Here is a 16141-nt window from a genome sequence, read left to right as displayed (position 1 = left end):
CATCTTCTTTTTGACTCACCTGTTTTGTTCCTTTTTTAACCTTTTTGGATTATTTATTATTCAATTATAATTTAATTTTTCCTCTCTAGTAACTTCTTAGTTATACATTCTTTTATTATTCTTTTGTGGTTACACTAGAGATTATAGCATACACCCTTGACTTATTATAATCTAATACAAATTATAACTTTTTTTTTTGGCTGCACTGGGTCTTCGTTGCTGTGGGGGGACTTTATCTAGTTGCAGTGAGCAGGGGCTACTGTTCCCTGTGGTGCGTGGGATTCTCATTGCCGGGTCTTCTCTTTGTTGCGGAGCACAGGCTCTAGGCACGTGGGCTTCAGTAGTTGCAGCACGTGGGCTCAGTAGTTGTGGCTCACAGGCTCTAGAGTGCAGGTTCAGTAGCTGTGGCGCACCGGCTTAGTTGCTCTGTGGCATGTGGGATCTTCCCAGGCCAGGGCTCGAGCCCTTGTCCCCTGCATTGGCAGGCAGATTCTTAACCATTGTACCACCAGGGAAGCCTCAAATTATAACTTTTATCACTTCTCCAATAATGCTAGAACTTTATTTTTTTAATTTTATTTTTTGGCCACGCCAGGAGGCATGTGGGATCTTAGTTCCCCGGCCAGCGATCGAACCCAGGCCCCCTGCATTGGAAGCGCAGTCTTAACCACTGCCCTAGAACTTTAGATACTAACTCCATTTGTCTTTTTCCTGTATTTTTGTGTTACTCTGTTTTATTCATTTTAATTCGACATATATTTGAAGACCCATAAGAAATTATTATTTTTTAATAATCAATATTCATGTATATTTCCTTACATATTTACTCTTTCCATTGCTCTTTATCCCTTCCTGTATTTTTGTTTCTGTTTGGGATAGGATAATTTTCCTTTCCATGTGAAGAGTTCCCTCTGGTATTTCTTCTAATGCAAGCCTGCCAATAATGAATTATTTCATTTTTTGTTTGTCTGAAAAATATCTGTATTTTGCCTTTTTTTTTTTTTTTTTTTTTTTTTTTTGTGGTATGCGGGCCTCTCACTGTTTTGGCCCGTCCCGTTGCGGAGCACAGGCTCCGGATGCGCAGGCTCAGCGGCCATGGCCCCCCGGCCCAGCCGCTCCGCGGCATGTGGGATCTTCCCGGACCGGGGCACGAACCCGTGTCCCCTGCATCGGCAGGCGGACTCTCAACCACTGCGGCCACCAGGGGAGCCCATCCACTGGTTACTTTTAAGAGTTTCTTTGTTTTTGATGATCAGCAGTTTAATTATGCTATGTCTTTGTGTGGTTTTCTTTGTCTTTATTCTGCTTGGGGTTCACAGAGTTTCTTAAATTTATGGGTTGTCTTCAACAATTTGGAAAACTTCATTCTTTCCTCTTAATATTACTTCTGACCTAATTACTCTCTCCTCTCCTTTTGGGACTCCAGTTACGCACCTGGTAGACTTTTTCACAGTGTTCCTCATTCCCTTTTACATTCCCACCAGCCCTTGTATTTTCTGTTAGTTTTTATCTCTGCTTCAGTATGGGTATATTTTATCGACTTGGGTTCTAGTTACTAATCCTCTCTTCTACTGTGTCTGACCTGCTCTTAAGTCTACCCTTTGAATTCTTTTAGTTAACATACTTCTCAGATCTAGAATTTCAGTTTGATTCTTATAGATTCCAATTCTCAGTTGCAGTTCTTCTTTTTATATGTTGCTTCCTCTTACTTCCCCTGTTTTTTTAAAATAGGAAATTTAAATAGCCATCATTATTTAAAAGTCTTTCTGTTAACTTCAGTGTCTGGATTATCTGAGCATCTGTTTCTATCTATTTTTTCCTTTTGGTTTTCAGTTATATGAATGCTGAGCGTTATGTATAAAATGAAGCTCCAGATGATGCTGTTCTTTTTCAGAGGAAATCCTCCCTCCCTTTTGCTAGCCAGGTAGAGTAGGGGCTCATCACCTAATCCTATTAGGGACTGAGTTGTTGGTTGAGGTTGTGTTGCCAGTTTGGTAAGGCAGTGTTTCCCTCTAGTTTGCCTTTAATGCTAGCAAGTAGCCAGGCATCCAGGGCTTCCAACTGATAGTTTCTTGAATTCACAGGGGTCCCTCCTCCTTGTATCTTCTGTTCTGTAATCTTTGTTTCCTGAGAACAATGAGATTGTTGAAAATTCTACTCTTGATTTTCAGAGGCTTTTAGTTTTGTTTTGAAGCCTTCTTTGTGCAACTGCAGAATTTGGTAAATGTCTTCAGCGGAAAGCCAGACTTTTGTTAGGCCCAGTTCTTCAACTCTCCTCTTTCACTGGGATCTTGACTCCTTGAGTCTTGCTTTTCACCTCTTCCAAAAGCTCTCATTGTTCCTCTGCTGAAGGAAAGTCTGGATTCTTGGCTTTTTGCCCCAGAATCATCAGATGCACTTGGGGGAAAAGTGGCTGTAGAATGTCATTTTGTTTCTCTACAGTTCCCCTCTTTTTCCAGAACCTAGACCCTTCTAGTCTTGGTTGCTTCAGCTGCTTTCTCATGCCTTTAAACATTGGTTTTTTGGTTTTTTGTTGTTGTTATTGTTGTTTGTTTTTTGCGGTACGCGGGCCTCTCCCATTGCGGAGCACAGGCTCCAGACGCGCAGGCTCAGCAGCCATGGCTCACGGGCCCAGCCGCTCCGCGGCATGTGGGATCTTCCCAGACCGGGGCACAAACCCGTGTCCCCTGCATCGGCAGGCGGACTCTCAACCACTGCGCCACCAGGGAAGCCCCTAAACATTGGTTTTTAAAATGTATCTGGCTTTCCTAATTCTCAGCAGGAGTGTTGGTCTGCCTTAAGCGTCATATTCAGAAGAGTTTCCCGCTAGGAATGAAGTTATAAGAAGAAATTAATCTTTTAGTAATTGTGGTGCTTACTTTATAGCAGTGGTTCTCAAAGAGTAGCTCCTAGCTACATCACCTGGAAACCTGTTAGAAATGCAAATTCTCAGGCCTTACCTACCCCAGACCTCCTGAATCAGCAAGTCTGGGTTGGGGCCCCATACTGTGTGTTTTTAACAAGTCTTCCAGGTGACACTTATGCATGCTAAAATTTGAGAACCACGGCTTTATAAGCTAGTCATTTTGCTGTTTAAGTTTCTCTTCCTACCTCCTACGCCCCAGAGTATACAAGGGTGTTAAAACCAAAAGTTAGCTGAGTAAATTCGAAGAGCTAATTGGTTTTATCAAGTGATTCATGAATCAGGCAGCATCTCATCTGGCAGACAGAGATACTCTGAGGGGTTACACAACATGGAAGGCTTTTATAGGGAGGAGGGGGGGACAGGAAAGGAAGTCATCAGCGAGGAAAAAATGAAAGTTCATTGGAAGCAAGTAAAAGTTCAGGTGACGCCAGCTTCTCATTGGCTGAACTATGGCATTTTCTGTTGGCTAGGCCGGTTGCTGGGAAAGAAGGAAGTCTTTCTCTTGCTGACGTAGTAAAGTAGTGTACTTCCTGTTTGGGAGTGCAAGGTACATCTTTTCCTGTTGGAGTCAGTAACTGACCTCTTTCTCTTGGGGTAATTGATGGCTTCCTGTTCGGGGTAACTGACGATGAGGCTGATGAGTGTAGTGGTAGGGCGCGAGAGCTCCCTTTACAGGCCTTGCCGTCGCCAGTTCTAGTTGAGGTTTTCTTTTTTAAATTTTCACAAGGGACAAAAGTGAAAGAAAACCGTCTCTGCAGGTACTTTGTCAGTCTTCTGAATAAATCATTTAATACATTTAGAAGATACCTATTGAGTACACATTCTGTTCCTGGCACTGTGTTGTCTACGAACATGGAGTGGACAAGTAAGCAAGTAATTGTAATAAAACAGTATTATAATAGTTGTATTTATAAAATGCTATAGAAGCCAGAGAGATGGAATTATTCTGAGGGTGGGGAAGGGGCATTTGACGTTATTTGAATAGGTGGGATTTGAAGGCACACAAACAGAAGCGTATTCTAGGCTTGTTCATACATAAGATGACCATGTAATTTATTATCGAAAACAGGCCACTTTTGAGAACCAAAGGGATGCTTTTGTACCAGAACAGCAGGCATATGCCAGGACTGTTCTTATTAACTGAGATATATGATCATCCTATTTGTAAAGAGCAAGTAATGCTGTGAATCCACAGCTCTGTCAACTGGTGGAAAACTCATTTCTTTACATTATTTCTGGAATTTACCACAATTCTTATTGGACGGTTTACTAGTTTCCTAGGGCTGCTGTAACAAATTACCACAAACTAGAATCTTAAAACAACAGAAATTAATTTTTTTGGAGCTCTGGAGGCTAGAAGTCTGAAATCAAGGTGTCAGCAGGGCCATGCTCTCTGAGGGCTATAGGGAAGATGATTGCTGGCAGTCCTTGGAGTTCTTGGCTTGTAGCTTCATCCTTCTAATCTCTGCTTCTGTGACCACACGGCCTCTATGTGTGTCTCTGGGTCTCTCAGGGCCTTCTTATGAGGACACTAGTCATTCAATTTAGAGCCCACCCTAATCCAGTATGACTTCATTTTAACTAATTACATCTGCAAAGACCTTATTTCCACATCAGGTCACGTTTACAATATTGGGGTCCAACCTATCTTTTGGGGGGACACAATTCAACCTACAACAGATGGGATGGTTTTAGTAGCTTTTGAAAGTTTCTGCAGATGGGATGGTTTTAATAGCTTTTGAAAGTTTCTGCAGTTTTAATTTTTTGTTATGCACAAGGCACTTCTCAAAAACTTAGAATATAATACAAATATTTATTTGATTGAGCCCTCTAACAAGTCTGAATAAATACATTTTTATCCAGGCAATTGCTTTTGGTATTTCTCTTATCTCATAGATATGTGTATGTCTAGCCCAGCCACAGCAACTGGCTAAGGTTGAAATGGCTGCAGCAAAGCTAAAACTAAGCTGTAAGTTTGCAGAAACAAAACCAAAAACCGTTGATCATTGAAACCACCTTATATATTGCAGTTTGCTGTTACTTTAAGTTAAGAGACATAATTTTTGGTCAGTTACTTATTGAATAAATAGACCAGTTGAGGAATTGGCTGCTTCTATGGAAGAGAGAGGGTAGAGCATGGTAGAAGTAGACTCGAGCAGCCAGGTTGTTTTGCATGTAATTTTGAGTTATTTGCCTGGGGAATGGCATGCTCCAATTGGAGTCATAATTTCACTTTGCTGAAGAGGGTGTGACATAATACAATAGAAAATTGTTGTCTAGAATTCATTCCTTAAGAATGCTGCTCTGCTGGCTCTGCTCATTCCAGCAGCATAAACTCTACATTATATTACATGGGTTTGATTATCATTTGGAATTATTTGGGCAGGCTAGTGTTTGGATACTTTGTATTGTTTTATATATATATATATATATATATATATATTTTTTTTTTTTTTTTTTGCGGTACACGGGCCTCTCACTGTTGTGGCCTCTCCCGTTGCGGAGCACAGGCTCCGGACGCGCAGCCTCAGCGGCCATGGCTCACGGGCCTAGCCGCTCCGTGTCATGTGGGATGTTCCCGGACCGGGGCACGAACCCGCGTCCCCTGCATCGGCAGGCGGACTCTCAACCACTGCACCACTAGGGAAGCCCTGTATTGTTATATTTAACATTGGAACTCTGCCACTGATTATCTGTGTGACATTCACATTCATTTTGGAGGCAATGTATTTAACGCTATGAAAGTCAGTGAAACCTGGATACAGTCTTTGATTAAAACTATAGTATCTTAACATACACAGCCAAAGGCTAAAAGATAACATAAAAAGAGCAACTATAAAAAGAAAAAAGATGTCACAGAAAAGTGAGCAAAGAACAGGAACAGTTTAATTCTTCAAAGAAAATATGCTAATGGCCAATAAATATCTATAAAGATGGTTAATTTAAGGACATGGATATTAAAACAAGAAATGCTTCTTTTTTTGCCTTTCAGATTGGCAAAAATTAAAGACTAATAATGCAGTTTTTATGAGTTTTTGGAAAAGTGGATCACTGTAGGTGGGAATGTAAATAGGTATAACCTTTTTGTGAGGCCAATCTGGTGATATAAATCCGAGTTCACAAGGCACAAACCCTCTGACATTCTATGTCTGTTCCTAGGAAGCTATTTCCGTTTTGTGAATGGTCTGCTCATATCCTTATACTGCATACCAGAGTTTTACAAATCTTATTAGTGTAATTTCTAAATATGGTAAAACACTCTTGTCCTGTTTACTTAAAATATTCTGCCTAGTCTCTTATTTGCCTTTCTATTTTGGTTCTAAGTGGGGCCTTTTAAAAACTAGGTAGAAGTTTCAATGTACTTATTCAAATCAGTTTCCTTTCTGATTTCTCCTGCAGCCTGTGAGCTTAGATAGCCCTCACGTCTTTAGAAGTTTCATAAATACTTAATTTTAGTCCTTTCTATTTTTTCATTAGTCTTTTAAAAACTTTAACTCTTTAAGATTCCTGTTTAAGATTCCTGTAATTAATTTGGGGGGTACCAGATTGCTGACCAGTTATCCCTGCATTGTTTATTGAAAATTCTTCCTTTCTCCTCGTTCCTCTAATAATAAATTATTTTATATATTAGCAATTCATTTTGGGGTTAATCCATTCTGAAGTGATTTGCCAGTTCTTTTGCTAAGTTCACACAATTTTAACTAGTTTGCAGAAAATTAAAGTTCAGTAAATTAATTTAGAGTTGTTTTTGTTGTTGTTGTTGTTGTTGTTGTTGTTGTTTTTTGCGGGCCTCTCACCGTTGTGGCCTCTCCCATTGTGGAGCACAGGCTCTGGATGCGCAGGCCCAGCGGCCATGACTCATGGGCCCAGCCACTCCACGACACGCAGGATCCCCCCCGGACCGGGGCACGAACCCGTGTCCCCTGCATCAGCAGGCGGACTCTCAACCACTGCGCCACCAGGGAAGCCCAATTTAGAGTATTTTTTAAAATTCTTGCCCGTTTATTATTGCTGATAAAATATGGAATAATTTTGTCAAGTTCCAAAAAATTCTTTTGGAATTTTTTTGTCATTTATAGTAAACTTAAAAATTTTGAAACATTTGCCATTTATAAAATATTTAACTTTCTCATACTGTGTCCTGGTATGTGTTGCCAACTATTTAAGCCGTCTTTATATCTCAGTATTTTTATGTAGGTGACATAATTTTCTTATTAAAATAGTAACTAGATGTTTTTACATTTCGATACTATTGGGAATGAGATCTCTATATTTCCTAACTTCTTATTGTCAGGTTATTATAAGAATTTCATAGATTTCATGTACACATATTTAGCTTGTTTCATATAAACAAATTCTTTTATGAAATTCAGTAATTTTAAAATTAATTAATTCCTCGGTGTTCATAGTGCTTTAATTTCTTCTTTCAGGCCTTCTAGATATATAGTCACATCTTCCATACGTGGCAGTAAGCTCTATGAGGACTGAGACTTTATTATTACTTAAATTTGTATCCTAAGTGCCTGTCATGTAGTGTAAATCAGTATATAAATATTTGTTGAATAAATGAATGAGCTCATGATGAGTAGAGAAAGCTCTATGAGAATATAGTGACTGCCTCTGGGTGATGTTTTCTTTATTTTCTACTTATGTCTCAGGTTTTTTAGAGTAACCATCTTTTACTTCTATAACTGGAAAAAAAACAAATTTAAGGGAAAAAGCTTAACTGTAAATTCTATTTGTTAACTGAGGTTCAAGGATAGTTTATCATTTTAGTAGAGTTGATTGGATGTTTTCTGTAAATCCCAGGTGCGTTGCCCAGAGGAATGATCTATGAGGACATGACATCAAACCTAAGACTAGGAAGCAGGACTCTTACAAGGAAGATAGTGGGAAGCTACTCAAATCTACAAAGTATTTTTTGTTTTTTGTTTTATGAAATGAACGTGGTTTGCATGCAGAGCCTTAAGGAAGAACATACACAACTCTGTGGGCTTTGTGCTCCTCTGGCCCTTTTTAGGGTACCTAGCCCTGAGGCAGAATTCACAGGAATCTCAGCTATCTCAGCAGTAGAGATCATTTTTATTCTGTCCTCCCTAATGTGAGTGGGCCAATTGAATTATGCAATCTTTGTGCCCAGGTTGCTCAGTAAAAGACTACTTACTGGAGTGCAGAGCTCAAATAGGAGCTGGGTGTGGCCCCTCTGACGTCCCCGCTGGGTGCAGTAGTGATGGTAGTTGCCTCTGGATTGTGGCTAGGGCTAGGTCTTTCTGCCCGGGAAAGACAGAATTGAGTCTCAGAATTGATTCCCCCATGTTTCTCCCTAACTGAGGGTATGGTGTCTATATACTCTGATGTCTAATCTGGATGTGCTGACTGTATCTGCTTTGCCTCACCAAAACAGCTTCATCATCACTGCATAGCCTTTCAAATCAGGGCGTGTACTTTTATTTTGGTTGCTCACTTGCTCACTTTGTTTTCCATATTTAGGAACAGAAATGATCTGAGTGGTATGTACAACTGTCTGATACACGTTAATTCAATCATAGGTGTTTTTATTTAATAAATTTTAAGTGGAGTTTTTTAAAAACACTTTTAATTTGAAATTACAGATTAACAGGAACTTGCAAAGATAATACAGAAAGGTCCTGTGTACTCTTCACCTAGTTTGCCCAATGGCTGTGTCTTACGTTAACTATAGTATAATGTCAAAACCAATAAGTTGACATCTCTACAATGTGTATGATAGTTCTGTGCCATTTTATCACATATGTAGATTCCTGTAACCACCAACATAGTCAAGATACAGAACTATTGCCACTAAGATCTCCCTTATACCACCCCTTTATGATCACGTCCTGTCGGCAGACCCCAAGACTGCCCCCAGGTCTGGTAATTCACTAGAAGGGCTCGCAGAACTCATGTACTCCTGGCTGTGTTTTATTACAGTGAAAGGATATTAAACAGGATCAGTGAAGGAAAATAGTGCATTGAGCAGAATTTGGAGGATACCAAGCATGAGTTTCCAAGAGTCTTCTCCCAGTGGAGTTGACAGGGTGCATTTAATCCCTCAGCAACAAACTCTGGCAACATGTGTGAAGTGTTTTCTGTTGGGGAAGTTCACTTAAGCCTAAGATTCCAGGGTTTTTATTGGAGGCTGGTCACATAGGCACAAGCACCCTCATGATTGACCCCCACCCCGCCACAGAAGGAAAACAGTATTCACCATACATCACACAGTCTGCACAAACTGTCTAGACAAGTTGGTACAGTGTGGATTAAGACTCCAAGCATACAAAACACCCTTATCAGTTAGTACATAAAGATACTCCTTAAGACCTCAGTTCCCAGGAGCTGGCCAGGAGTCAGCCACAGAAGCAGGCCCTTCGGAAAACGAGAATGTGCACAATTTGAGCAACTCAGGCCTGCTTGGTTAACTCTTCCTGGATATGGAGAAACAATTCTGGGCCCACAGTGGAGGTGAGGATTGGGCAGGTTGGGGTAGGTACTGCTTTAGATAGAGTGGTCAGGGAAGGCCTTTCTGAAAGTATGACATGAAAGCTGAGACCTAAATGAGGAGAGGGAAATCAGCATATAAACAGCAAGGGTCACAGCATTTAGGCATTAGAACACTTGTGCAAAGGCCCCCAAAAGAGAGAAATTGAAAGGAGGCCTATATTAGTTTTCTGTTGTTGCCATAGCAAGTTACCACAAACTTACCAGCTTAAAACAACACCCAAAGTATTGTAAGTATTGTTAAGTCAGCACTCCTGGCCAGCTCAGCCAGCTACTCTGTTAAGGTTCTCAAGAGGTCCAAATTAAGATGTCATCCAGTCTGGGCTCTTATCTGGAGGCTATGGGGAGAATCTGCTTCCAGACATACTTAAATGTTGGCAGAATTGAGCTTAATGAAGTTATGCAACTGAGGTCTTCATTTCTTTGCTGGCTGTCAGCCAGGGGTCATTCTCAGCTTCTAGAAGCCACCCACATTTCTTACATTTCTCCACCTTCAAAGCCAACAGTGGTTCTTTGAATCTCTTTGACTTCCCATTCTGCCCTCCTCTTCTGCTTTATATTTTAAAAACAATTTTATTGAGGTATAATTCACATACCATAGAATTCACCCATTTAAAGGGCACAATTCAGGACTTCCCTGGTGGCTCAGTGGTCAAGAATCCACCTGCCAGTGCAGGGGACACGGGTTTGAGCCCTGGTCCTGGAAGATCTCACATGCCGCCGAGCAACTAAGCCTGTGCACCACAACTACTGAGCCTGCACTCTAGAGCCTGCAAGCCACAACTACTGAGCCTGTGTGCCACAACTACTGAAGCCCGCACACCTAGAGCCTGTGCTCCTCAACAAGAGAAGTCACTGCAATGAGAAGCCGGCACACCGCAACAAAGAGTAGCCCCCACTCGCCTCAATTAGAGAAAGCCCGTGCTCAGCAACAAAGACCCAATGCAGCCAAAAATAAGTAAATGAATAAATTTATTTTTAGAAAAGGGCACAATTCAAAAGCAACCATCACCACAGCCAACTTTAGAACATTTTCATCATCTCAGAAAGGAACTCCATGCCCTTTAGATATCTTCTTATTTTGTTCTCTCCCTCTCAGTCCCAAGCAACCACTACTCTACTCCCTGTCTCTAGATTTCCCTGTTCTGGACCTTCATGTGAATGGGATCATATAATGTGTTGTCTTTTTATGACTGGCTTCTTTCACTTAGCATAATGTTTTCAAGGTTAGTCGTGTTGCGGCATGTGTCAGTTCTTAATTCCTCTTTATGACTGAATAATCCTTCATTGTATGAATATACTACCTTTTGTCTGTTCACCAGTTGGTGGACATTTGGGTTGTTTTCCATCTTTAGGCTGTAATGGATATTGGTGATATAAACATTCATATACAAGTTTTTATGTGGACATATGTTTTCATTTCTCTTGGAAATATACCTTGGAGTATATACTTTGGAGCAGAATGGCTGGGTAACTCTAATTAAAATCATTTGAGGGGGGCTTCCCTGGTGGCATAGTGGTTAAGAATCCACCTGCCAATACAGGGGACACAGGTTCGAGCCCTGGTCCGGAAAGATCCCACATGCCACAGAGCAGCTATGCCCGTGCACCAGAACTACTGAGCCTGTGCTCTAGAGCCTGCGAGCCGTAACTACTGAGCCCATGTGCCACAACTACTGAAGCCCGCGTGCCTAGAGCCTGTGCTCCGCCACAAGAGAAGCCACCACAATGAGAAGCCTGTGCACTGCAGGGAAGAGTAGCCCCTGCTCGCTGCAACTAGAGAAAGCCCATGCACAGCAACGAAGACCCAATGCAGCCAAAAATATTTAAAAAAAAAATCATTTGAGGAACCATCAGATGGTTTCCAAAAGCATCTGCACCATTTTACATTCCCATCAGCAATGTATGAGTGTTTCAATTTCTCCACATCTTTGTCAACACTTGTTATTATCTGACTTTTTTTTTTGGCTGTGTTGGGTCTTCGTTGCTGCATGTGGGCTTTCTCTAGTCGCAAGCGGGGGCTACACTTTGAGGCAGTGCACGGGCTTCTTACTGTGGTGCCTTGTCTTGTTGCAGAGCACGGGCTCTAGGCGCGCAGGCTTCAGTAGTTGTGGCGCGTGGGCTCAGTAGTTGTGGCTCGTGGGCTCTAGAGCGCAAGCTCAGTAGTTGTGGCACACAGGCTTAGTTGCTCCGTGGCATGTGGGATCTTCCCGGACCAGGGCTCGAACCCATGTCTCCTGCATTGGCAGGCGGATTCTTTACCACTGTGCCACCAGGGAAGTCCTATCTGACTTTTTAATACTAGCCGTCCAACTGAATGTGAAGTGGTATATCATTGTGGTTTTGATTTTTATTTCCCTAATGACTAATGATGTCAAAAGTCATTTAACATGCTTATTGACCATTGGCATATCTTCCTTGGAGAAGTGTCTATTCAGATCTTTTACCCATTTTAGAAATTGAGTTGTTTATCTTTAAAAATATTGAGTTATAACAGTTCATTACACACTCTGTATACAAGTTCTTTATTAGATACATGATTTGCAAATATTTTCTCCCGTTCTGTGGGTTGTCTTTTCACTTTCTTGATGGGGTCCTTGGAAGCACAAAAGTTTTTAATTCTGATGAAGTACAATTTATCTGTCTTTTCTTTTGTTGTTTATGCTTTTGGTGTCATATCTAAGATTCCTTAACCAAATCCAAGATCATGAAATTTTACCTGTGTTTTTGGCTAAGAGTTTTTATAGTTTTAGCTTTTACATTTAGGTCTTTAATCCATTTTTAGTTAACTTTTATACATGGTGTGAGACAAGGGTCTGACCTTATTCTTCTGCATGTGGTGATCCCATTGTCCCAGCACGATTTGTTGAAAAGACTCTTCCGTTTGATAGTTGTGACCATAGATGTGTGGGTTTATTTCTGGACTCACAGTTCTATTCCATTGCTCCACATGTCTGTCCTTGTGCCAGTTCCACACTGTTTTGATTATCATAGGTTTGCAGTAAGTTTTGAAATTGGTAACTATAAGCGCTCCTACATTCTTTTTCAAGATTGTTTTGACTATTCTGGGCTCCTGTCCTCTTCTGCATTTAGGGTTCATGTGCTTATATTGGCCCCACGTGGAAAATCAGGATAATCTCTCTATTTTAAGGTCAACTGATTAGTAATCTTGTCTGGAAAGTCTTTTTTTTGGCCATGTGAGATAACATAATCACAGGTGTAAAACAGAGTGAAGGTCATGGAGGCACAAAGCCTATGAGGCTTAGATTTGTGAAAAGGTAGGAGCAGAAGTTGGATAGAGGGGTATGAATGGAAGTTTCAGAAATATTAATTTGTCCAAAGTCACATTTCAGAGCTGGGATTTGAATGCAGATTTGACCGAACTCCATGTTCTCATGTGCACATCAAATTGGTCTTCATAGACACATAGCTATTATTTTTAAGTTTTCATCTTAACCTGTTGAGTTCTTAGTATATGCCAAGTAGTCCTCACAGCAATTCTATGTTTTTCTAACTCTCACATAGTACCTGGGCAAGTCTCTGAGTGCAGGTAATAGGCTCTACTGGAGCTGGCATAAGAAAAATACAGTCAGGGATCAAGAGGTGTGTTTCAAAATCTGAGGGTAGGCAAGCAGCTAAACCTTAGCAAAGGATTGGAACTGAGAAATGGAAACCCCTCAGGACCTAGAGAGTATTTTTCTTCTGCCACTTTTCTCTGCTTCTTGTTGTATACCAGTCTGTTGTATCTGCAGACTGGTTACTCAGACCACTTGTTGGAAGGTGGTCATGCCGCAACTTCTCCATCATTCAAGAAAACAGCCCAGACTTAGTCCCATTTCCAGAACTTCATTTTGGGTCAAGTGTCCACCTCTGGATCAATCAGCTATGGCCCTGCAGTGGTGGGGGAGGGGGGACTGCACCATATACAAACACGGCAGCTGACCTTTGTAGATTTGGGGAACAGTTCTCTGAGGAAAGGGAAGTTGCTGACACATGTGTTAGGTAGACTCCCTAAAATGTGTTCATTTTAGTAACAGACCTGTGCTATAGTCTTTGTAGTATAAAAAATTTTAAACTTACTGAATTGGTATAAGGAAAAAACAGATATTTCTTTTTGCCTACTCCTCTTGGAATTGAAGAAAGGGACCACAGTATATTGATGGTGAGATTAGCTCAGACTCTCAAAATAGTTTGATGGCACTCAGGACTTAGTACAAGTTTAGGCTCTTGTGATGTCCCTGCCACTTACTACCTTTTTGATTGAACAAATCATAATTTCTCAGTCTCAGTGTCTTTATCTGTATTGTAATAGGAGAAAGTAGATGGCCTTTAAAGTTTCTTGACTTATTCTAGACTCTGGCTATATTTTGTTATTCTTCCTTTCTACCTCAGCCTCATTTACTAAATGATAAGTGCGTTAGATCTAAATCCTGTCCTTGGAGGGCTTTAATCTCATAGAGGCAATGAAGAGTATTTGTAAACGTGCAGGTCTCCCTTCCATGTCTCATTAGTTAACTCTTACAGACCCTACTGCCAGAGTGTGTTGCCATCCCTCCCCTTTCCATTCCCACTGTATTACCTCTATTATTATAACCTCTTACTGTATTTGTCTCTTGATCACTATCCCTGTCTCCTGTTCTGCACTTTTTCCCAATCCAAACTAGAAATTGCCTCTCAAATTAAAAAAAAAAAAATCATACAGTAAAGTTGGATTTTGGGGGAGTATACAGTTCTGTGAATTAAAAAACATGTATAGATTTATGTAAACACCTCCATAATCAGAATACAGAACAGTTCTGTCACCTCTAAAAAAGTTCCTTGTGCTATTCCTTTATAGACACCCTCCCTCCAACCCTAATTCCTAACAAACCCTGATTATACAGTATGTAAAGTTTTTTCAAAAATATTTATTTTATTTACTTTATTTATTTATTTATTTTGGCTGCACCGGGTCTTATTTGCAGTATGTGGGATCTTCGTTGCAGCGTGCGGGATCTTTAGTTGCGGCACGCGGGCTTCTTAGTTGCAGCATGCATGCGGGATCTAGTTCCCTGACTAGAGATTGAACCCGAGCCCCCTGCATTGGGAGTGTGGAGTATTACCCACTGGACCACCAGGGAAGTCCCTACAGTATGTAAACTGTTAAAACGGGCTTCATTCACTCATCATAAAGCCTTTGAGATTTCATCCAAGTTGTTGGGTATGTTTTTTTGTTGTTGTAGTTGTCTTTGCTGAGTAGCATTCCATTGCATGGATGTACCACACAGTTTGTTTATTCATTCATCTATTGAAGGATATTTTGGTTGTTTCCATTTTTTAATGATCATAAATAATGTTATTAGAAACATTTTTGTATAGATTTTTGAGTGAACATCAGTTTTATTTCTCTGGAGGAAATAACTGGGAATAGGATTGCTGGGTTGTATGGTAAGTGTATTTAACTTTTTATGAAACTACCAAATTGTTTTCCATGGTGGTTGTACTATTTGCATCCCACTAGGAGGGTTCTAGTTGCTCTGCATCCTTGCTACCACTTGGTATTGTTCTTAATTTTAGCCATTCTAATAGGTGTGGAGTGAAATCTCATGGTGGTTTTAATTTACATTTCTCTAACGAATGATGATGTTGAACAACTTTTCATGTGCTTATTTGCCATGTTGTCAAGAACTGTGACTGACACGGGTTTTTACCCTCTTAAACGTAACAAGTTAGCCTGCCAGTTTCATGGATGCTGGCAGAAGTCATGAGACTCTGGAGTCAGAGACAAAGGACTTTATTATTCATAGGCCATCAATAAAACAAGCTTCATCTCACATGGGCTACCCTTGCCCCCAAGTCCCATGGGGCTGGTGTCACAGCTGAGGAACCTAAGCCTAAGGAACCCAAATCCTTTATAATGGGCAGCTAACAAACCCACCTGACTTTTGACCTGGAGGGAAACATTATATCTATTTTACTTGACAGTAAACAAACTTGCCCTTTCTCTGGAGGGAGACAGTGATCTGTTCCTCCTGAGAATGTTAGATATGCAAACATCCTTGAAGAGATAGTCTGTTACGAAGGCCTCTTGTACAGAAATGTTAGACACCCATGGAGAATTGTCTCCCAATGTGTATATCTTCTTTGCATAAGTCTGTTCAAGTCTTGCCCATTTTTTTAATTGGGTGGTTTTTCTTTCTGTTGAGTTTTGAGAATTCTTTATATATTCTGGATGCAAGACCTTTGTCAGATATATGATTTGCGAGTATTTTCTCCCAGTCTGTAGTTTGTCTTTTCATTTTCCACGCAGTGTCATTGGAGAAGCAAAAGTTTTTAGTTTTGCTGCCAAGTTTGGGCCGCAGGTTCCAACCCTACTTCTGTGAGCTGTGGTTCCCACGTTGGTTCATTTTTCAGAGGCTTTGCAGTACTATTTTGATCTGTTTCCTGCATGTGTCAGTCTGAAACCTGTGCAGTGGTCTCTATTAGTGTGAATTTTAGTCTCTGATCCTGAATAGCATCAGACCCATGCACACATTTTCAGCTGGCTTTCTTGAGTTCTCCTGATTGATTCCTCCTGTATTTTTAAAGTTCTCTCGGGGCTCATCTTCTCTCCTCTGGGTGGAAAGCTGTGGAATTAGTTACCCCGCTCTGTCTTGTACTCCCATCACTGTCTAGGAGACTAGAGGGTGGGAAAAATGGATGGTTACCCTTCCTCCGAGT

At 40.8% G+C, this 16141-nt stretch overlaps 1 protein-coding gene across 7 annotated transcripts in view; it reads left to right on the top strand.

Moving 5' to 3' along the window:
- The window catches only part of LOC132477033 (rab5 GDP/GTP exchange factor), a 119310-nt gene that overhangs the window by 7643 nt on the left and 95526 nt on the right, over window positions 1-16141 (top strand). The window contains exon 1 of one of the 7 annotated variants that reach the window (XM_060079299.1): window positions 7821-7840. The exons of the other annotated variants lie outside the window; for them this stretch is intronic. The gene's annotated coding sequence lies outside the window, so the exon portion shown is untranslated. Of the gene's footprint in view, window positions 1-7820; window positions 7841-16141 lie in introns of those variants that run through there. 7 annotated transcript variants of the gene reach the window in all.

This window comes from Mesoplodon densirostris, chromosome 16 (assembly GCF_025265405.1).
Source record: "Mesoplodon densirostris isolate mMesDen1 chromosome 16, mMesDen1 primary haplotype, whole genome shotgun sequence".
Classification (NCBI taxonomy): domain Eukaryota; kingdom Metazoa; phylum Chordata; class Mammalia; order Artiodactyla; family Ziphiidae; genus Mesoplodon; species Mesoplodon densirostris.
This window is presented reverse-complemented; position numbering and strand designations above follow the sequence as displayed.